The sequence below is a fragment of the Mobula hypostoma genome, chromosome 22, assembly GCF_963921235.1.
Source record: "Mobula hypostoma chromosome 22, sMobHyp1.1, whole genome shotgun sequence".
Lineage (NCBI taxonomy): Eukaryota > Metazoa > Chordata > Chondrichthyes > Myliobatiformes > Myliobatidae > Mobula > Mobula hypostoma.
The window spans coordinates 45,899,850-45,921,338 of NC_086118.1; positions in this window are offsets into that span (position 1 = coordinate 45,899,850).

Sequence of the window (21,489 nt, forward strand, 5' to 3'; positions counted from 1 at the left end):
CTCCACTACAACCTCACACACTCGTGATGTGTTGAGAAGTCTCCTCTCATAGAATAGTGTTCCAGAACACCTAGTCAGTAACAATGGACCACAGTTTGTTACCTACAACTGTGCTGCAACACACAGCTCAAACCACATCATCAAGTTCGCCGACGACACGACCGTGGTGGGTCTCATTAGTAAGAATGATGAGTCAGCATAAAGAGAGGAGGTGCAGCAGCTAACAGACTGGTGCAGAGCCAACAACCTGTCTCTGAATGTGAACAAAACAAAAGAGATGGTAGTTGACTTCAGGAGGACACGGAGTGACCACTCTCCACTGAACATCGATGACTCCTTCATAGAGATCGTTAAGAGCACCAAATTTTTTGGTGTTCACCTGACGGAGAATCTCACCTGGTCCCTCAACACCAGCTCCACAGCAAAGAAAGACCAGCAGTCTCTATACTTTCTGCGAAGGCTGAGGAAAGTCCATCTCCCACCCCCCCATCCTCATTCTACAGAGGTTGTATTGAGAGCATCCTGAGCAGCTGCATCACGGCCTGGTTCAGAAATTGCACCATCTCGGATTGCAAGACCCTGCAGCAGATAGTGAGGTCAGCTGAGAAGATCACCAGGGTCTCTCTTCCCACCATCAAAGACATTTACACCACACGCTGCATCCATAAAGCAAACAGCATTATGAAGGACCCCACACATCCCTCATACAAACTCTTCTCCCTCCTGCCATCTGGCAAAAGGCACTGAAGCATTCGGGCTCTCATGACCAGACTATGTAACAGATTCTTCCCCCAAGTCATCAGACTCTTCAATACCCAGAGCCTGGACTGACACCAACCTACTGCCCTCTACTGTGCCTATTGTCTTGTTTATTATTTACTGTAATGCCTGCACTGTTTTGTGCACTTTATGCAGTTCTGAGTAGGTCTGTAGTCTAGTGTAGTTTTGTGTTGTTTTACATAGTTCAGTGTAGTGTTTACATTGTTTCATGTAGCACCATGGTCCTGAAAGACATTGTCTCGTTTTTACTGTGTACTGTACCAGCAGTTATGGTTGAAATGACAATAAAAAGTGACATGACTTGACTTGACTTGAATAAGGCATATTACATCAGTACCATACCACCCAGCTACCAATGATGTTGGAAAGGTTTGTCCAGAGTCTAAAGAACGCACTGCAAGCAATTTCAGCACATCACACCACACCGACACGGAATCAGAAGCTCGCCAATTTCCTCCTTACATATCGTAATGCAGCACACTCCACAACCAACAACTCACCAGCTCTACTGTTCCTGGGTCATCCCTTGCATCCGTGCTTGGATCTCCTCATACCCAATCTCAGGCGTATGCAAGACAATCAACTGAGACAAATTGAGGACTCCTCAAACAAGAAGGTTTGATGTTTTACTCCTGGACAAGCAGCCCTGGTGAGGGACAACAGAGATGATTAAAAGTAGGTGCTCGGAAAGATTAAGGACAGAACTGGACCACTCTCCTACACCCTGGAGATTGCATCTGATGTCATCTCGGAATGGCACATCGATTAGTTGAGACAAGCAGAGTCAATTGTTGGAGAAAAACGGTGTCCAGAGCTGTCAGAACCACTTCCTGCAGTCCCAGAGTCAGTTCCTACAACCACCACAGAGGAGGCCCCGGAAAATGAGATTGTATCACAACCACAGGTCTCGCTTGCCAAGCAGAAAGACCCTCTCTTGTCAGGAAATATGTTATCCCACAAGAGTAAGAAATTCTCCAGAGCAATTAAATCTTTAGGCTCAAATCCTGAATGGTTGAATGGTGCGGATGTCTATATAGTAGTTGTAATTTATACATATCGACTAGAGAGCAATATGTTATATATTTGTATTGAGACGCATTCTATATTGAGTTAGAGTTTATAGCTAAGCAGGGGGGAATGTAGTGTATTTAATATTTCAGTAATATTTGAGTAATATTATAAATATATAGTTTGATTGAGTATTCTTTGATTGCTTACATAATTAATTTTGGGTTATATATAAGAAGCACATGAATTGTATATGTCATTATACCACCACACCATATGAGAGCGTTTCACTAAAGGAAAACTAAGTAGACGAGTTATCCTGGGCTCCTGTGTTTTTCTTTCAGTTAGTTTCCGGGGTTACAAAATATAATAGTGGAGTGGAGGGGAAAGAATACAAGCTGGAACATGATAGGCGAAGCCAGGTGAGGGGAAAGGTAGGTGGGTGGGGGAGGGAGAATGCAAGGAGAAGCTGGGAGGCGATAGGCGGTAAAGGTAAAGAGCTGTAGAAGGAATCTGATAGGAGAGGAGTGTAGACCCTGGGAGAAAGGAGGGGCACCAGAAGGACATGATAGGCAGGTGCAGAGGGAAAAAAGAGGTAAGAGGATAGCTAGATTGGGGAATGGAAAAAGAGGAAAGTGAGAGAGTAGAGAAATTACTGAAAACACTGGACAACAAAGATTTTGCTTCCTGAATATCTTTAGGTACATCTCATGAATTTTGGGCTACTGATCATGAAAATCACCATGAAATGTCCCTATCACACACCATTTTTAAAATAAACTTATGTTTATTATTTCAATTCATAATTCAAGTCAATTAAACTGTTGCCTACAATGTAAGATGGAAAGTTTCCTAGCTTGTCCAGGCATGTTTGGACATGCATAGGTGGTGCGGCTGCTGCAGAGCAGGACAGGTTTTAGTAATAATTATTGCATTGAGGACTATAAGGATGGAATTTGCTATCACCAGGCACAAAAATTTCTATGAAGGAATTTGATATTTGAGACAGATGCTTCCCGGATTAACTGATGCCAAGATTAAGGAAAGCATTTTTGTTGGTTCACAAATCAAACAGGTCATCAATGACAGGCAATTTGAAGAATTTCTAGTGGGACCGGAGAAAATCACATGGAAGGCATTCAAGGTTCTTCCTTCAGTCCTGACGAAGGGTTTCGGCCCGAAACGTTGACTAATCTTTTCAACTGATGCTGACTGACCTACTGAGTTCCTCCAGTGCATTGTGAGTGCTCCTTTGACAACAGCATCTGCAGATTATTTTGTGTTTACAATTAGGCACTCAAGGAAGTTGTTGAAATTTTTCTCAACATCTACAGAGCACCAAACTACATGCTCGTTGAAAGCATGCTTCAAGCATATAAAACCATGAAATGCAACATGACACTAAAGATTCATTTTCTGCATTCCCATTTAGACTTCTTCCCTGCAAATCTTGGTGCTGTTAGTGATGAGCATGGTGGAAGGATTCACCAGGACATTGTGGTCATGGAGAAAAGATACCAGGGCAACTGGAATCCATCAATGCTGGCAAATTATTGTTGGACACTTAAGCGAGAAGCCTCAGACACTGAGCACAAATGAAAATCATTAACAAAATATTTTTAACTTAGTTGAACTATTGCAAAACATCAGCACCATTTTGCAATTAAACACATTACATTCAATAAAAGTTAATTTGTTGTTTCTCCAAAATCCTATGTGATACAAGTAGTCTGACATTATATTTGTGTTCATCTTCAAGCAGTCTATCATAAACAAAAAAAATTCTGAGGAAGCAACACTTTTGAAAATATTTGTTGTCCGGTGAAATTGGTAATTGATGTTAATTCCATCTGGTTGGCAGCTAACCAAATGGAACATGAGGTGTTGCTCCTACAACCTGAGAGAGGCAGGAAAACAGAAATGTTTTACTTTTCTCAGTCAGTTTTGATGCTAACATGATGGCAGGTAATGGGAATGATTGGAACCAGGTAACAATGAACCATCTGCTCTTAAAAACTCTTCAGGACTGGAGGAGGAATTGATTTGCAAATTCACAACCTCATCTGTTATGCACTTCCTACCTCCTTTTGGGTGTATTTATGTCAAGCTATTTTTCCAAGCTTGTTATGAGTGTTTGTTACAAGGTTTTATCTTTGGAGTGTTTTCTTTGAAGCAGGGTCAGGTTACTAAACAGAGGTGTCGTCGAGGCCCAGGACAGTGAAGATACCCGCATCCTTAAATAGGCTTTGACTGATTCAACTCAAGGACTTCAAGTAATCAGGGACACAGTTCTTCAACGAGAACCTGGTGCAGTTCAGGGATCCCATTGCAATCACAACCAGATTTTGGCTGTGGCAAGACTCCAACTCAACTTCCTTCAATTCACCTTGCTTCAACCCTCTAAGCAAAGCCAGAGGGTTAAAATCACCATGGATTTCAATGCAACCATAAACTCAGTCTACAGCCTAACACTGTGAGCAGTTGGCTGTAGAATCTGACTGTTTAATTTCCAGTTTCTCTGTGGCTTGTCAATTTTACATTCTCTATGATTCATCATTTGAAGTTCATAGCTTAAGATGTATAAGAGTAAACTATCAAAAAATGTGTAATAGTAAACTTTTTTTAAAAAACAGGTTTCAAAATGAGACTGGAGAAATGCTCAAGTCAGCAAAGTGATTTAAAATAAACAGACTGTAGAAAAATCTCTGCTGTACAAGTGTAAAATAATACCCTATGTGGACAATTTAAATCCAATGATCCAAAATTAACTTCATCTCCCTCTGCATTTGCAGTGCACCTCAGGACCACAGCAGTACAACTTATTGGCCTGTATTAAATTGCAGTCCCATGCATACATTGTGTTCCTCGTGAGAGACAGAACACCAGCAGAGGTTCAAATAAGGTTGCTTGACAAAGAGCCAGAGCTGGATTAACACTGCCTGTTGAGCTTTTGTTCTTTGCAGAGTGGAGTGAACTTTCACACTATTCTATGATGCAATAAAGTTCACCAGCAGACACAAGACTGCTCTATATCAATGTTTTCAGGTCAAAGTTCAAAGTTCAAAAATTTTCAAACGTTCAAAAGCCTCACGACTACTCTAAATCAAAGCTTTCAAGGTGCCAGTATCAGAGTTACCAGATTAAAGGAAAGAATGAATATAACGTCCTGATTAAAACCTTGAATTTCACTCCCATTTCCTATTGCTTTTAATTCTCAGCTGAAACTATTCAGCCAATGCAAGGGAGCAAGGATCTATGGCAATAGAGGAAATCAGTGTTTGAGAAGATTGGGTAGTGTCATTGAAACAGCTTGTTCATGAACAGTGGAGAAAGTTCAAGAGGCCATGTGTCTGAATGGCCAAATTCTACTCCTATTGTTTGCCTTATAAACTGGCTGGTGGTGTAATGGCATCTGCACCGGACTTTGAGACGAGTGGTCCCAGATTCGAAACCAGCTAGTTCCTTGCACGTGTTTCATCTGTGCTGAGTTAAAAACAGACAAACGCTAAAGAACCGGCAAGGTTGTCGCCCGATGCGTCACAAGGCGTGGAAAGGAACAGCAACAACTGTACGTCTTATAGTCAACTCCAACTCCTATTTCTAACAAATTGTTTTCTTGTTACTATGCAATAAAAGACTGAAAGCTGATCTTTGTAAGGCATGTAAGGTTCAGAGGGTAATTGATATGGTAGATCCCATTTCCTTAGGTTGGATCATCAAGAATGGAATTCATGGTCTTAAGACGGGGTTCAGACCCCAAAAAAATATTTTTCTCCAATGTTTGTACATCTTTGGATTGCTCCATCCCAGAGGGACATGTGACTGAATATTCAAGGTGGAGAATGATAGATTTTGGTCATTAGGGCAATCAACATTTGAGGGGATTAGGTAGGAAACTGCTCATCTATCATCCCACAGACAGGCAGCTTAGGGTTGAGAGGGTATGAGCCCTGATTCTTGCAATGAAAGATGCCAGAAGCAAGGACAATTTATCTCCAAGATAGGCTGGAAAGTAAATATGTGCAAGCATATGTTCTTTCTTTTCAAATCTTTTTATTATTATTATCCAAAATTAACAAGAGTACATTGAAGTAGGCAACACTTACAATGTCTCAAGAAAAAAAAAACATTGTTTTAAAGATTGAAAAAATTTTGGTGTCAAAAAAAGAGAAAAAAAAACCCTATTAAAGCAAAGTGAGGAAAAAAACCATTAGGTGTTCAACCCCGGAGCCATGCATCATACAAAAAGCTTCTAAAGATAAACATCAAACTGCCAGCAAGAAAACAAAATGTACCAAAATTTTACAATTAGATCGTGGAGGAAATCTATCAATTAACTCAAATGATAGTAACGAGCAAATGAACCCCATCTTTTCTCAAAATCAAACATAGGTTCAAAGGTTCGACTTCTAATTTTCTCCAAACTAAGACATAGCATCACTTGAGAGAACCATTGTGACAAAATGGGAGCCAACGTATCCTTCCACTTCAACAAAATGGCCCTCCTAGCTATCAATGTCACAAATGTTGGTCAGACAAAGAGATACTGAGGATATTTTGAGGAATTATTCCAAAAAGCACAGTTAATTTGTTAGGTAGTAAATTAATTTTAAGAGCTTTTGAAATTGTAGAAAAAACTGAAGGGTTCCATTGGAAAAATTTATAATTTACTATTACAATGGGATAAGCGTCCTTTATTTAAGATTAAACAAGATTGGGAAAAGGAACTTAATTTGACTTTTATGACAGAGGACTGGACGTGGATTCTGAAGTTGGTTAACTCTTCTTCCATCTGTGCTAGTCATTCACTGATTCAATTTAAAATTGTATACCGTTACTATTTGACGAAGGAGAGATTGTCTAAAATGTTTCCCAATGTTGATAGTTATTGCGATAGATGTAAAACTGAGACAGCTACACTGACACACATGTTTTGGTCCTGTTCTATACTGGAACAGTTCTGGAAGCAAGCGTATGTTCATTGCTCTGAATGGTAGTGAAGAACACCACTGTGGAACATTACGTGCAATGTTCCGTCCGCTGAGGAACAGAAGCTCATCTGACTTGCCTTCCCTTGATACCGCTGCTTTAAATGTTATTGAACTCCTAATCAGAGAAGGTAGTTGGAGTCATCTGCAGGTTGAGAACCACAGGCAGAATTTGGTCCCTAACCAACCTCCCATGGTGAGGGTGCTCAGGCAAACATCTTTAAAAGGGTCCGTAAATGTAAAAGGTTTATGGGGCATAAGGTGCTTAGGTTTAAGATCGGAGGTGAGGGACATCCAGGACAGCTTCTTCATGTAAAGTGGGGTGTATATTTGGAATGAGCAGCAAGAAATAGTGGTTGATGTGAGCACATTAGCCACATTTAAAAACCACAAGTAGGAGAGGTTTAGGAAGCTATAGGCCAAATGCTGGCTGATGGGACTAGCTTACTGGACAACATCATGCATAGACAACTTGAGCTGTATAACTATAACTTCCGTAACTCTATAGAGTTTCTATAACTCTATGTGACTTTTTGGAACTACTTACAATGTGCCAATAGACAGAAAGATAACATAGTGCACAGATCAATGCTTGTGGCAGCATTCTATGCCAATCTGTCTCTTCTGTCCACACCATCAACGCTTAATGTTTACTCCATTCCTCCTCACAAGTTTATCGCACGGCTGCAGCTTTTCTGTTTGCCGCAGTCTGTGATGGTAGGTTCCAGATTCTGACCAGACTCCCCAGAATCCAGAACACCTTCAAAATGTGATGCCTTAAAAAGGTGGCATGCATCATTGAGGATTCCATCACCCTGGGCACCTCATTGCTACCATCAGGGAGGAGGTACAGGAGCCTGAAGGCACACACTCAATATTTCAGGGACAGCTTCCCCCCACCCCCCTTCAGATTCTGAATGGACAATGAACCCATAAACACTACCTCAGAATTTTTTCCTCTTTTTGGACTATTTACTTAATTTTTTTATATATATATTCACAGTAATTTATAGCTTTTATTATGTATTAAAATGTAGTACTGCCACGAGACAAGATAATTCATGACATACTGTTTGCCAATGATATTAAACCTGATTCTGATTTGCCACCAGAATACATGGTAACACTTGCAGTCTGCCCTCAGCGCATCCTTGGGTGTATTAATTGTTAATGCATTTCACTGTATGTTTCAATGTACACATGACAAATAAACTTGAAGCTTATATCTTGAAATGTTTTCCTGAGCCTTTATTGGACTTATGATTATGAAGACACGTAGTCCTCTTTTATTGTCATTTAGTAATGCATGCATTAAGAAATGATACATTATTTCCTCCGGTGTGATATCACAAAACACAGGACAGACCAAGACTGAAAAAAACTGACAAAACCACATAATTATAACATATAGTTACAAACAGTGTAACAATACCATAACTTGATGAAGAAGTCCATAAGCACAGTAAAAGTTCAAAGTCTCTCAAATGTCCCACATCTCACGCAGACGGGAGAAGGAAGAAAAACTCTCCCTGACATGCCGACCACAAACCGACTCTGAGTCATCTGAAAACTTCGAGCTCTGATCAGCTCTCCAACACCGAGTACTGAGCGCCATCTCTGTCCGAACGACTTGAGCTCCTTCTTGGTCGCCAAAAGCAGGCAAGGCCAGGGATTTTGAGGCCTACCCTCCGAAAGATTCCCGACCACACAGTAACGACAGCAGCGGACGGGTGTTTCAGAAATTTCTCCAGATGTTCCTCTGTGCTTTCACGTCCATTCTCCATCAAATCAGAATTGTCCACGGCCCTTATTTAACAGATACAACATCATTTTTCACCGGAGAGCTGCGCACGCGCGGTGCACCGCCATCTTCTTCTCCCGCCATGATATTATCCATAACTTCATTCATTGGGATGACAACCTCCAGTCTTGCCTGTAAATAAAAGCATCTTCTTTATATTCACCATTTAACATCCTTTTGTAATTTTGAAAATCACTTTTTGAGTTGGCCTCAGAGGTACAAATTTATAGTTCTTACCCCCTCGGTTGTGAAGGATCAGCTAAATACCCAAGGTAGGCAGATTTCCCCAGGACCATTCCTCTACATGGGTCAAGAAAGGTGAAGTAGGAGGAAGCTTTGCTCTTTTATGATGCAGTCCTGCTGCTGTTGCTGAACAGATGCTCTTCTGCCGTGCCGTAATTATCAACCAGGCGTAATGGAATGTTTAGTAATGGGTGATGAGGTAAGCAATGATATTTGGAATCCTTATGTCAACAATTTAAAGAACAACTAACAGATCCGGAAAATCAGTCATGGGACCTATGCCATGTTCCTACTTTTGCAAGTTTTTTATGATTAGAATAGCACACAGGCACACATTAAGGAGGGGATACTTCCCATCCCCATACAGGCAAGTTTGGCTGATAACAACCTACAAAGGTACATAAATACTATTGATAATTCATGGGTGAAATGGACTCTTAAAATATGGAAAACTATTATAAAAGAATATAAACTAGAGGGAGATATTGCAATTCTTAAATGGTGTGCATATGGCTCAGATTTTACGCCAAATAAACTGAATGCTAGATTTTCGGACTGGACAGCTAAAGGAATAACAGTTCTTTGCAATATAATGAAAGAAGGAACACCGTTCAGTTTTGAAATGCTTAAAGAGAAACACTTATTTGAAAAACGAGACTTTTATCGGTATCTACAGATGCGACAGTATGTTAATAGGAGGGTTAAAAATGTAACCAAGGCAAGTACATGTCTGATAGAGCTATTTACTTTGTAGAAAAGCATATCATTCAGACAATGGTAGTAGAATCATTTCAAGCGTGTATAAGGGCTTGTCAAATCTTAAAACACATTTGACTTCATACATTAAAACAAAATGAGAGAAGGAAGGAGGGATAATTATATCTGAGGAAGAATGGACAATAATATGGAGGTATCAATGGAAGTATACCAGTTCACAGAAATGGAGGGAGTTTGGATGGAAAAACTTGATAAGGTATTTTATTACACCCTCTCAGAAATCCCATTATGATAGGAACCTCCCTGTTTGCTGGAGAAATTGTGGAAATCAAAATGCAAACCATTATCATATTTTCTGAGATTGCCCCGTTATCAAAGACTATTGGAGTGGGATACACAATGCCCTACAAGACATTTTTAAATGTGAAATACCCTTAGAAAGTAAGACCATATATTTTGGGTATGTACCTCAAGAATGGTTGAAAAGAGATAAATATTTAATTAATATACTGCTGGTGGCTGGTAAAAAGACTCTTACCAGGAAATGGTTATCACAGGAGAGCCCAACTTTAAATGCATGGATGGAAATTTACAAAATGGAGAAGATAACAGCATCTGTTAATCACAAGTTGGAACAATTTGATTCATACTGGGAAAAATGGTTCAACTACATAACACCTCATAGGCCTGATTGTATTCTCACAAATCAATGAATATGTCGTAAAAAAAAAATCACTCCCTACTTGTACATAGTTTTCTCCTTTTGCTTGTTCTTTATTTCCGCTCTTGTCTATAGGCGTATACCTCAAATAAATATTATGTTGACATTTATGGTGAATATGATTGTAGTGTTCTCGTGCAGTGTGTTGAAACTCTGACTAAACACCAAGTTAAACCGAAGCCAATGAAGGCAGAGTCATAGTAAGGTTAACCATTTACTGTTCACTCTTCCACATTAATATCATCCGGTGAAAACTGTTGATAAAAAAAAATACAAACATATACAGCGTCTGTTTCATTCTGGAGACCACGCGTGCGCTCTTCTTTTAGCGAGTGTCTCCAGCCGCCCCGAGTAGGGAGCGAAGGGGGGTCCCGTCAAACTGCTGCCGGGCCTGAGCCCACCCCGCATTTGAAATTGGAAAGCCGACACACGCGCCACCGGAACCGATGCTTCCTTAACAGAAACCGCGCTAATATTTTTACTTCAAATAATTTCATAGGAACTTATGGCGTTGCTTCTATAATGTTTCTTTGTGGGTAGGCACGGAGCTCTTCACGATCATGCTGCACGCATGGCACCCGCCTTTGCACCTTCCCGAACAGGAAGTTATACATAAGACGCGGCGAAACCGGAGGTGACGTCATCACATGCCGCGATATACCATAGACAATGAATTTCCCTTTGTTAAACTGCAACTTAATTATCAACCGTTAACTTTAACTAGAAAATAGTTACAAACAAATTATTTAAAGCGTAAACGCAACAAAGTCAAATAAATGCCTTAAGGACAACACAATGATTATATGATATATATGTACAATATCTGAAATACATCTTATGGAAATATTTGTTCGATGATGAAATCGCATAAAAAATAAATTACAAAAAAAAGGAATAGCACACACAAAATGTTGAAGGAACTCAGCAGGCCAGGCAGCATCTACGGAAAAAAAGTACAGTGGACGTCTCAGGCCCAACCCTTCGGCAGGACTGAACTTTTTTCCATAGATGCTGCCTGGCCTGCTGAGTTCCTCCAGGATTTTGTGTGTGTTGCTGGGATTTCTAGCATCTGCAGATTTTCTCTTGTTTGTGATTGGATTTAGAATCTGTCCAGTTTACCGAGTGCAAACCTTACCTGCATTAATGCAGATTTATGTTTATGGAGTTAATGCAAAGTTCAAAGTAAGTATGTTATTAAATTGTCTATATGTCACCATATACTACCCTGAGATTCATTTTCTTGCAGGCATTCACAGTAGAACAAAGAAATACAATAGAATCAATGTAAAACTACACACAATGACTGACAAACAACCAATGTGCAAAAGAAGACAAACTCTGCAAATACAAAAATAAATAAATAAATAAACAAATTGATCGACCAATCAATCAGACTGAAAACATGAATTGTAGAGTCCTTGAAAGTGAGTTCACGGTTTATGGAATCAGTTCAGTGAGTGAAGTTATCCATGCTGGTTCGGGATGCTGATGGTTGAAGGATAGTAACTGAGGCTTTTGGCTAACAATTGGAGTACAAGTGACTGTATAACTCAAAATGATAATTGCAAAAGCAACAAAGGGGAGATACGTACCATGATGATTGGAGATGTGAGGTTATGAATAGCTTTGCAGTAGTTCAGAAAAAGCAAACAGGAAAATATAGGGTTTCACTAATCTACAATGTTAGACCCAGCAAAGTTCAGAATATTATGGTAATAGTATTGGATAGAAAGTGGAGAAGGGGAATAAAAGGACTTTTTCCAAGAAGACAGGCTATGACTAGTCTATAATCGGGATCTGTGTTTAAGCTATAGTTTTCCACAATCAATGTCAACAATTTGGTTAAGGGGAAACAAACATTACAATTTGTTGATGCTACAAAACTAGGTGGGACTGCAGTGAGAGGATGTAAGAATGACACGAGACATGTAGTCACACGAAGGACATCCAAATGCCTTACAGACAGCGGCAACACACACAAATTGCTGGAGGATCTCAGGGTCGAGTATGGGCTGAATCGAGGCAGCTAGTCCAGGGTCCACAGAAACATGTGGTCACAAGAAGAACATAAAAACGCCTTATCGACAGCGGCAATACACACAGAATTGCTGGAGAAACTCGATCCTGATGAGGGCTTTCAGCCCGGAACATTGACTGTTCATTCTTCTCCATAGATGCTGCCTGACCTGCTGAATTCCTCCAGCCTTTTGTGTTGGTTGCAGCTCTGTAAACTTTGGCTTGACCCCTCTAAGCACTGTGTGGTTCCGGTTGTCCCATTACACAATAGATGTGGAGGCTTCGGAGAGGGTGTAGAAGAGATTTATCAGGATGCTGCCTGGATTAGAGGAAGCTATAAGGAGAGGTTGGACAAATTTGGGCTGTTTCCTCTGCAGCGTCAGAGACTGAGGGGAAACCTGAGAGAATTTTCGAAACTTATGAGCAATATAGATAGGATAGTCCATTAGAATCTCTTCCTCAGGGTGGATATTTCATGACCTAGAGGATTTTCATTTAAGATAAAGGAGGTAAATTTAAAGAAGGTGTTCGGGATAAGTGTTTTTTTTTTACACAGAGAGTTGTGGGTGCCTGGAATAGTTTACTGGGGATTGATCAATGTAAATACAGTAGAGGTGTTTAAGAGGCTGTTAGATAGGACATGAACATGCAGATAATGGAGGAATGTTGATCATGTTTGATAGCTCCTGGCCTGTACTCACTGGAGTTTAGACCAGTGAGTGGGGGAATCTAACACCAACCTATCAAATATTGAAAGGACTAGACAGAGTGGATGTGGAGAGGATGTTTCCTTTAGTGGGTGAGTCTAGAACCAGAGGGACAGCCTCAGAACACAAGGATGTCCCTTTAGGACAGAGCTGAGAAGCAATTTATTTAGCCAGAGGGTGGTAAATCAATGGATTCATTGCCATGGATGGCTGTGGAGACCAGGTCATTGAGTACATTTGAAGCAGAGGTTGATAGTTTCTTGGTTAGTCAGGATATCAAAGGTTACAGGGAGAAGGCAGGCAAATGGGGTTGGCAGGAATAATAAATCAGCCATGATGGAATGGTGAGCAGAACCGCCTATTTCTGCTGTATGTACAGGAAACATGACAGTGAGAAATCAATACTCATAACAAGTGTCCCAGAACTGTTGTGCAGGTTAGGATGCCTCTTGAACATCTCCCGTGGGACATCTGAAGCTGAGTTAAGGCTATCAGGATAAGAATGGTCTACCTGCCTCTCACCCACAGGATCATATTTCACTTCTTACTGAGATTAAAAACCAATGCAAGTCTGCAGTGCACTGAACGAAATTCAATTCTTCTGTGAGGTAATTGTGAGGCCTTAATCTCTGTTCTCTTTGACACGGAGGGAAAGGAGAGGCCAGTGGGTGAATAATGGTTAGAGGGCATCACTTCACAGTGAGAGAGGAGCATTAAAGTGAGGTGATGGATGGTACAGGTTTTGAAAAATTGCAGAGAACTTGAAACTGCTCAGGAACTTGAAACACCCAGGAACTTGAAACTGCTCAGGAACTTGAAACACCCAGTAACTTGAAACTGCTCTCCCTTTTTGCTGATGATCCCTCAGTGAGGACTGGTATGTGTTCCTTTGACTTCCTCTTCCTGAAGTCCACTGTCAGTTCCTTGGTCTTACTGATGTTGAGTGCAAGATCGTTGTTGCGACACCATTCATAGAGGCAAATGTGCCAATGTTCAGTCCAATCCTGCCTTGCCCGTGCATGTTACCATTCTCTTACTGTCGTTCGTGTCAACCTCTGTCTTTGTCAGAACGACGTCATCTCTTTCCCTCCTGCAGAGAGCAGGTTCTCGCAGCCCCTACAGTAGCAATCTTGGAAGTCTCACTAAAGAAAGTTGCAGCCTCAGCGCTCAATCCATTTTCTGTGCCCTCTTCCCAATCTCTGCATGCTTGGAGTATCGATTGAAACATGTGTTAAATTAGAACCCTTGGTGTCATTACAATGGCCACTTATGGTAAGAGTTTAGAAAACCTGGAAATAATACAGTGCTTTAGTGCCAGGTTGAAAAAGCCCTTGACATTCACTCTTGTACTTCCAAACCTTCATGGCTCTACAGGGCTCGTCCAATCCATTGGGAAAAATCCAAGATGAATTCTTTAATCTTCTTTTAGCAGATGTTGCCTGCCCTCCTAGGTACTTTCAGTACAGTTGCAGAGAGGTATAAATGTATATTGGACTGTTGTCTCAAGCTGATGAGCACTGTCCTTCAGCTGACAGTCTCTCTCAGTTGCAATTTTCACAAGCAGACTTCCTGTTACCTTTTGAGGGAGCTCTGTAAGCCAGCTTGTTCACTTTGTTCCAGAACGCAAGATTTCTTTTCCACTATGAAGAAAACCTTTGGGGAAATATTGCTTAAAGTTCATATTTTAAATCACATTATAGCTTGAAGCCAAATGACTGAAAATAGCAAAGATCAACAATTTTTTTTTGCCGATTCAAAGTCAGGTTGATGCTATTTTGTTACTCCTGACAATGTATTCTATACAGTGTCCACCAAATATATTCCATACAATGTCCATCAAATTCAGGACACTTGTTCACTGGTTGACTGTTGCCAGTTTGCATTGGCACAGAATTAATCCTTTTGTATTGTTGAGTTTTGAATATATGATATCAAGTCATCCACTCCATCTAAGTGTTTCCCTTGGTGATGGGGATAGAATGTTTCTCAATTGCAAGACTTTATTGGGAGCTAGCTGGGATTTTGCTGGCCTTTCCATTGTTCAATTATGTCTTGCCAGGGCCCAGCCTGTAAGAATTACCATGGCTGACTTTATTATCAGCTTTAAACAACCATCTCATGCTGGCTCAGATTAGCGGGGAGCAGGGGAAAAGGTATATGAGCAGCATTTCTTTTAACCTTCAGTCTTCAGTGCCGACACTCTTGGCCAGTCAAGATACCTATGCTCAGTCAGTAATACACAGCAGTCTGGCAAGAGATCTCAGCTTGCTTTGTCTTCCAAGTGCCGTTTCAAACACTATGCTGACTACTAACCGCAGCTCTGAGCTGCCCCTGAGGGTTCACTGCTGTTGTAAGGATGTTAGGATTGCTGGTAAGCAGCACAGATAGGCACAGTTCACACAGTTCACACAGTTTATGTTATTAACTCAGGAAGGTTTTAGTTTCTGACAACTGTCGCATTTGCTTTTTTTTTCCCAATCACTATTGGCAATCACCCTTGAAGAAAAGAAGTCCAGCTTCGATAATTTTCTGTTATTTATTAAATTGCTTGAAAATTAGAAGATCTGCGACCCATACTTGTTCTTCGGCAGCACCAATTGTATCAGTAAGCGAATACAGGGAACATAAACCATTACAGGAACACACTGTGTCAAACATGATACCAAATTAAGCTAAATCTCTTCTCCTTGCACATGATCCATATATCCCTCCATTCCCTTCAAATGGCAATGCCTCAAAAAGGAGGCATCCATCACCCAGGACACGCCTCCCTCTCCTTGCTACCATCAAGGAGGAGGTGCAAGAGCCTGAAGACACACGCTGAACAGTTTAGGACAGAATTTTCCCCTCTACCATCATATCTCTGAATGGACAATGAACCCTTGTATAATACCTCACTTTTTTGGCACTCTTTTTACACTGCTTATTTAATTTAATTTAATTATATGTATTTCATATTGTAATTTATGGTTTTTTGCTTACATCCGGCACTGCTGCTGCAAAACAACGAATTTTACCACATAAGTGATATTAAACCTGACTTTGATCCCTGCATATTCATATGTCTATCTAAACTGCCACTACTGTACCTGCTCCTACCAGTCTCCCGGCAGCCTGTTCAGACACCTATCACTCTGTCAAACAAAAAATCCACCCCACACATCTCCTTTAACAATCCACCTTGATAAGCCTTTTCCTTATCCTCTCCAAAGCTTCCACAGCCATCCAGATTCATTTATTTCTTTCATGTATATTGGAAGTTACAGCGAAATGCATTATTTGCATTAACAACCAATTCGACCTAAGGATGTGTTGGGGGAAACCTGCAAGTGTCGCCACAGAAACCAGCGCCAACGTAGCATGTCCACAACGTTGAGCAGAATAAGACAAGCAACAATAACAACAGCAACAAAACAAAACAACAGCAGCAAAACAATGACCTTTGCTCTCTCCCTCCCACACATCCACCCACTCACACACACAGTCAGGCCTTCAACCCCAAGACAGGCCACTTCCAGGCCTCCAACCCCAGTACAGGCCACTTCCAGGCCAACCCCAGGACAGGCCGCTTCCAGGCCAACCCCAGGACAGGCTGCTTCCAGGCTTCCAACCCCAGGACAGGCTGTTTCCAGGCTTCCAACCCCAGGACAGGCCACTTCCAGGACTCCACTCCCAGGACAGGCCGCTTCTAGGCCTCAAACCCCAGGACAGGCTGTTTCCAGGCTTCCAACCTCAGGACAGGCCACTTCCAGGACTCCACCCGCAGGACAGGCCACTTCCAGGCATCCAACCCAAGGACAGGCCACTTCAAAGCCTCTGTGGTATTTTCAATATTTCAGCAACAGTTGAGTAATATTGAAAAAAATTGCTTGATTAAGCCTTCTTTGTTCGATTACATAATTCATTAGGGGTTACATGTAAGAGGTACATGAACGACATATGTCATTGCGCCACAATGTCATATGTGCGCACCTCACAGAGAAAGAAACTAATTACATGCATCCCCAGACTCCTGTGTATGGTTTTTGCCTAGTTTCTGGAGTTGCAAAACATTAACAGTGGCGACAAGGATGTTTTAAAGTGAACCAGACATGACTACCTACCTGTTGAAGTACAGCATATCTTTTCTTCGAAAAGGGAGAGACATGATTATGTTAAAAATAAAATGCAGCATGTGTTTCCTTGGATGGCATTGGAGGCAGTCAAATTAAAAAAAGGCAGAAAACGGACAAAGTTCACAGGTTCATAACCAATAAGTACCCTGTGATAATATTAAAAAATAAATAAAAACCAGAATTGGCTGCCTACATCAGAAAGAAAGTTCAAAGGTTCAATGGTTCAAAGGTTCAAAGGTTCAAAGGTTCATTTATTACCAAAGTATACAACTCTAAAATTCTTCTTCTCTGGGTAGCCATGAAACCAAGAAAGAAAAGAAAGGCAGCAGGATCATCAACACCCAAATCCCTGCTCCCTGCACAAAATCAAACAAAAATGGAACAGGCACACCAACCTCCAAGTTCCTGCTCCCCGCACAAAAAAAAATGAGAAAAATCGAATGAAAAACACAGAATATGAACAACATAAGACTGAAAAAGTCTACAGTCCAAGTCCACATCCAAAATGCAGAAAACCTGGGCAATACTCTCCGGACACAGCAGCAGGCTCTCCCCCCTCAGGTCGCAGAGCGACCCCAGCAATCAAAAGGCAGGCAGCCGGCATTCATCCTCCACATTTACCTTGATGTTTCAATCTCTCCTGTCGCTTTGATCAGCAAACAACGGAAGCTTTAATCGGCAAAATGGAGTCGAACATCGGCTTGCACAGCCTGCTTGCCATAAGGTTAACACTCGCCGCCTCTGCCTCCCAGTATCCTCTCGGAGACTGCAGAGCAACTGAACAGCCAAATGATCTCCAAACAGCAAATCACAGGCTCCAACAGCTCCAGAATCACACCCAAGAAAAAAAAAGTGAAAGACATAAAAGAAGTGAAATATTTGGTTTTGTGATCTATCCAAAAGATGTTGTCCAAAGGAGCATTGTACACAAGTGCCATCTTAACTGACATGATCATCCACAAAAGAAGACAAACAATCATGGAAATGCTTTCTTATTTACCCTTGGAAAAGGAAATACCTGAAAAATTTACAAAAGAGGACACTCATAATACAAATCAGATGTCTCCTATTACGACATAGATTATCCAAAAAGGAAGCCAGTAAAGACCCCATACTTTCTTACATTTACATGGCCACTGAAAATGGCTGGAATGTGCAACAGAAATTCCAGTTTCCCCATTTTACCAGCACCTGGATGAACTTGCCCTTGATGTGGTTTGCTTCATGTGGGGATTGAGAGTTGTTGTAGCATCCACGCTGAGGACCTACGTGCTGGTCATCTAGACTAAGTTAAAATGAAAGCGTTGGCTCAAAGCTTTGTCTGGTGGCCTAGGACAGATCAGCAGATCGAGCACATTGTCATACATAAATTTATTGGTACTAGTCGATGCAGCTATATAGTGTTCAAAAATAGCCTTCACTGCAGCCTTGCATACTGTTGAGTGCTGGAAAGCCTCTTCTCAAGATCTGGTGTTCCAGAACACTTTTGTCAGTGACAATGGACCACTGTTTCTTGCAGAATACTTTCAGTCGTTCCTGAAAATGAATGGAATAAGGCATATTACACCTGTACCATACCACCCAGCTCCAAAAGGCTCAGTGGAAAAGTTTGCCGTGAGTATAAAGAACGCATCGCGAGCAATTTCAGCAGAACACTCTACACCAACACTAAATCAATGAAGCTCGGCAATTTCCTCCTTGCATATCATAATGCAGCACACTTCACAACCAACAGCTCACCAGCTATGTTGTTCCTGGGTCAACCTTTGAACTCAGGCTTCAAACTCCTCAAAACCAACCTCAGAAGAGACCTGCAGGACAAACAGCTGAGGGTTTCTCAAACGAGGAGGTTCAATGTTTCACTCTAGGACAAGCAGTCCTAGTGAGGGACTACAGCAGTGATCAAAACTGGGAACCTGGAAAGGTTAAGGTCAGAACTGGACCACTCTTTTACACTGTGGAGATTGTTTCTGATGTGAACTGGAGATGACACATCGAACACGTGAGGAAAGTAGAGTCAATTGTTAGAAAAGAAAGGTGGATATACTGTCAGAACCACTTCCTGCAGTCCCAGAGTCAGCTCCTACAATCACCATGGAGAAGGTTCCAGAACCCGAGATTATTTCACAGCCGCAAGTCTCACCTGCCAAGCAGAGTGACCCCACCACTCCCCCATCAGGAAAGACGTTATCCGACAAGAGTAAGGTGTGTTTCAATATTTGAGTTGAGATTCATTCTATATTGAGTTGGAGTTTATAACTAAGCAGAGAGGAATGTTGCGTATTCAATATGATTATGAATGCAATGTTGGCATTCATTTCTAAAGGAATAGAGTATAGGAGCAGGGATGTGATGTTGAGGCTCTATAAGGCGATGGTGAGACCTCACTTGGAGTACTGTGGGCAGTTTTGGTCTCTTTATTTAAGAAAGGATGTGCTGACGTTGGAGAGGGTACAGAGAAAATTCACTAGAATGATTCTGGGAATGAGAGGGTTAACATATGAGGAACGTTTGTCTGCTCTTGGACTGTATTCCTTGAAGTTTAGAAGAATGAGGGGAGGCCTCATAGAAACATTTCGAATGTTGAAAGGCATGGACAGAGTAGATGTGGCAAAGTTGTTTCCCATGATGGGGGAGTCTAGTACGAGAGGGCATGACTTAAGGATTGAAGGGCGCCCATTCAGAACAGAAATGCGAAGAAATTTTTTTAGTCAGAGGGTGGTGAATCTATGGAATTTGTTGCCACGGGCGGCAGTGGAGGCCAAGTCATTGGGTGTATTTAAGGCAGAGATTGATAGGTATCTGAGTAGCCAGGGCATCAAAGGTTATGGTGAGAAGGCGGGGGAGTAGGACTAAATGGGAGAATGGATCAGCCTCATGATAAAATGGTGGAGCAGACTCGATGGGCCGAATGGCCGACTTCTTCTGCTTTGTCTTATGGTCTTATGGTCTTATGATTATGATTATGAGGACACGCAGTACTCTTTTATTGTCATTTAGTAATGCATGCATTAAGAAATAATACAATGTTTTTCCAGAATGATATCACAAAAACACATGACAAACCCACTTAAAAACCACATAATTATAACATATAGTTACAACAGTACACAGCAATACCGTAATTTGATAAGAACAGACCATGGCACAGTAAAAATCTTAAAGTCTCTCGAAAGTCCCATCATCTCACGCAGACGGTGAACCTCCAGCGCCACCACTTTGCCGATGGCAGCATACTGGAAACATCCGACTACAGCCTGACTCCGAGTCCGTCCGAAGACTCCAAGCTCCGACCACCTCTTCGACACCGAGCACCGAGCACCATCTCTGCCAAGCGCTTCAACCCAGGCCCCGGCAACAGGCGATAGGCAAAGCCGAGGATTTGGGGGCTTTGTCTCCGGAGATTCTCGATCACACAGTAGCAGCGGCAGCAAAGCAGGCATTTCAGAAGTTTCTCCAGATGTTCCTCTGCGCTTCTCACGGCTGTCTCCATCAAATCCGGATTGTGCACAGCCCCCTAGTTACACATAATCGATATTCATTCGGAACAGCCACACGCGCTGCATCGTGCCGCCATCTTCTCCTCCCTCCCAATATTTCTGTAATATCTGAGTAATATCGTAAACACATTGTTTGACTAAGCAATAATTCATTGCAGGTTATATGCAAGAAGTAAGTGAATGGCATGCTTCATTACGCTACCACATCATATGTGCGCAACTCACTAAAACAAAAGGAAACTCAGTGCATGCATCCCCGGTATCCTGCATTTTTCTTTCAGTTAGTTTCTGGAATTACAAAACATAATAGGCTCGAACCCCAGGACAGGCTGCTTCCAGGCCTCCACCCAGAGCAGGTCGCTTCCAGGCTGCCACACCTAGCGCAGGTCATCTCCAGACCAGCAACGCCAGGACAGGCTGCCTCCAGACCTCCATTCCTAGGCCTGGATTCACAGACAATAGGCTTCTGACTTTTGGCCACCCCGTCCTGCAAGGGGTGACTAAAACTGCACATTGTTTAGAGGATTCAGGTCAAAGCTTAGAAGGTAGATGCAACTGAAACAATTTACAGTTCCGTGGCTCTTCTAGTCAAGTCATTCATCTCAAGGGGAACTTTATCAGACAAAGCCTGGCGAAGCCAGATGAGGATTTAGGGGGAAATTCCACAGCACTGATTATGGTAACTGATTATTATCACTGATAATGATAATGACCAGTTACCAGTGACAAAGTGATTAAAATATAGGGCTGTGCAAGAACACGCAATTGGTGGGTCACAAACACCTCAGAGACTTGCAAGGACCAGGGGAGGTCACATAAATAGGGAGAGATGAAGTGAGAGGGCAATGATTCGGTCTTACTGCCATATCACTCCATGGTTCCGTAACTCTATA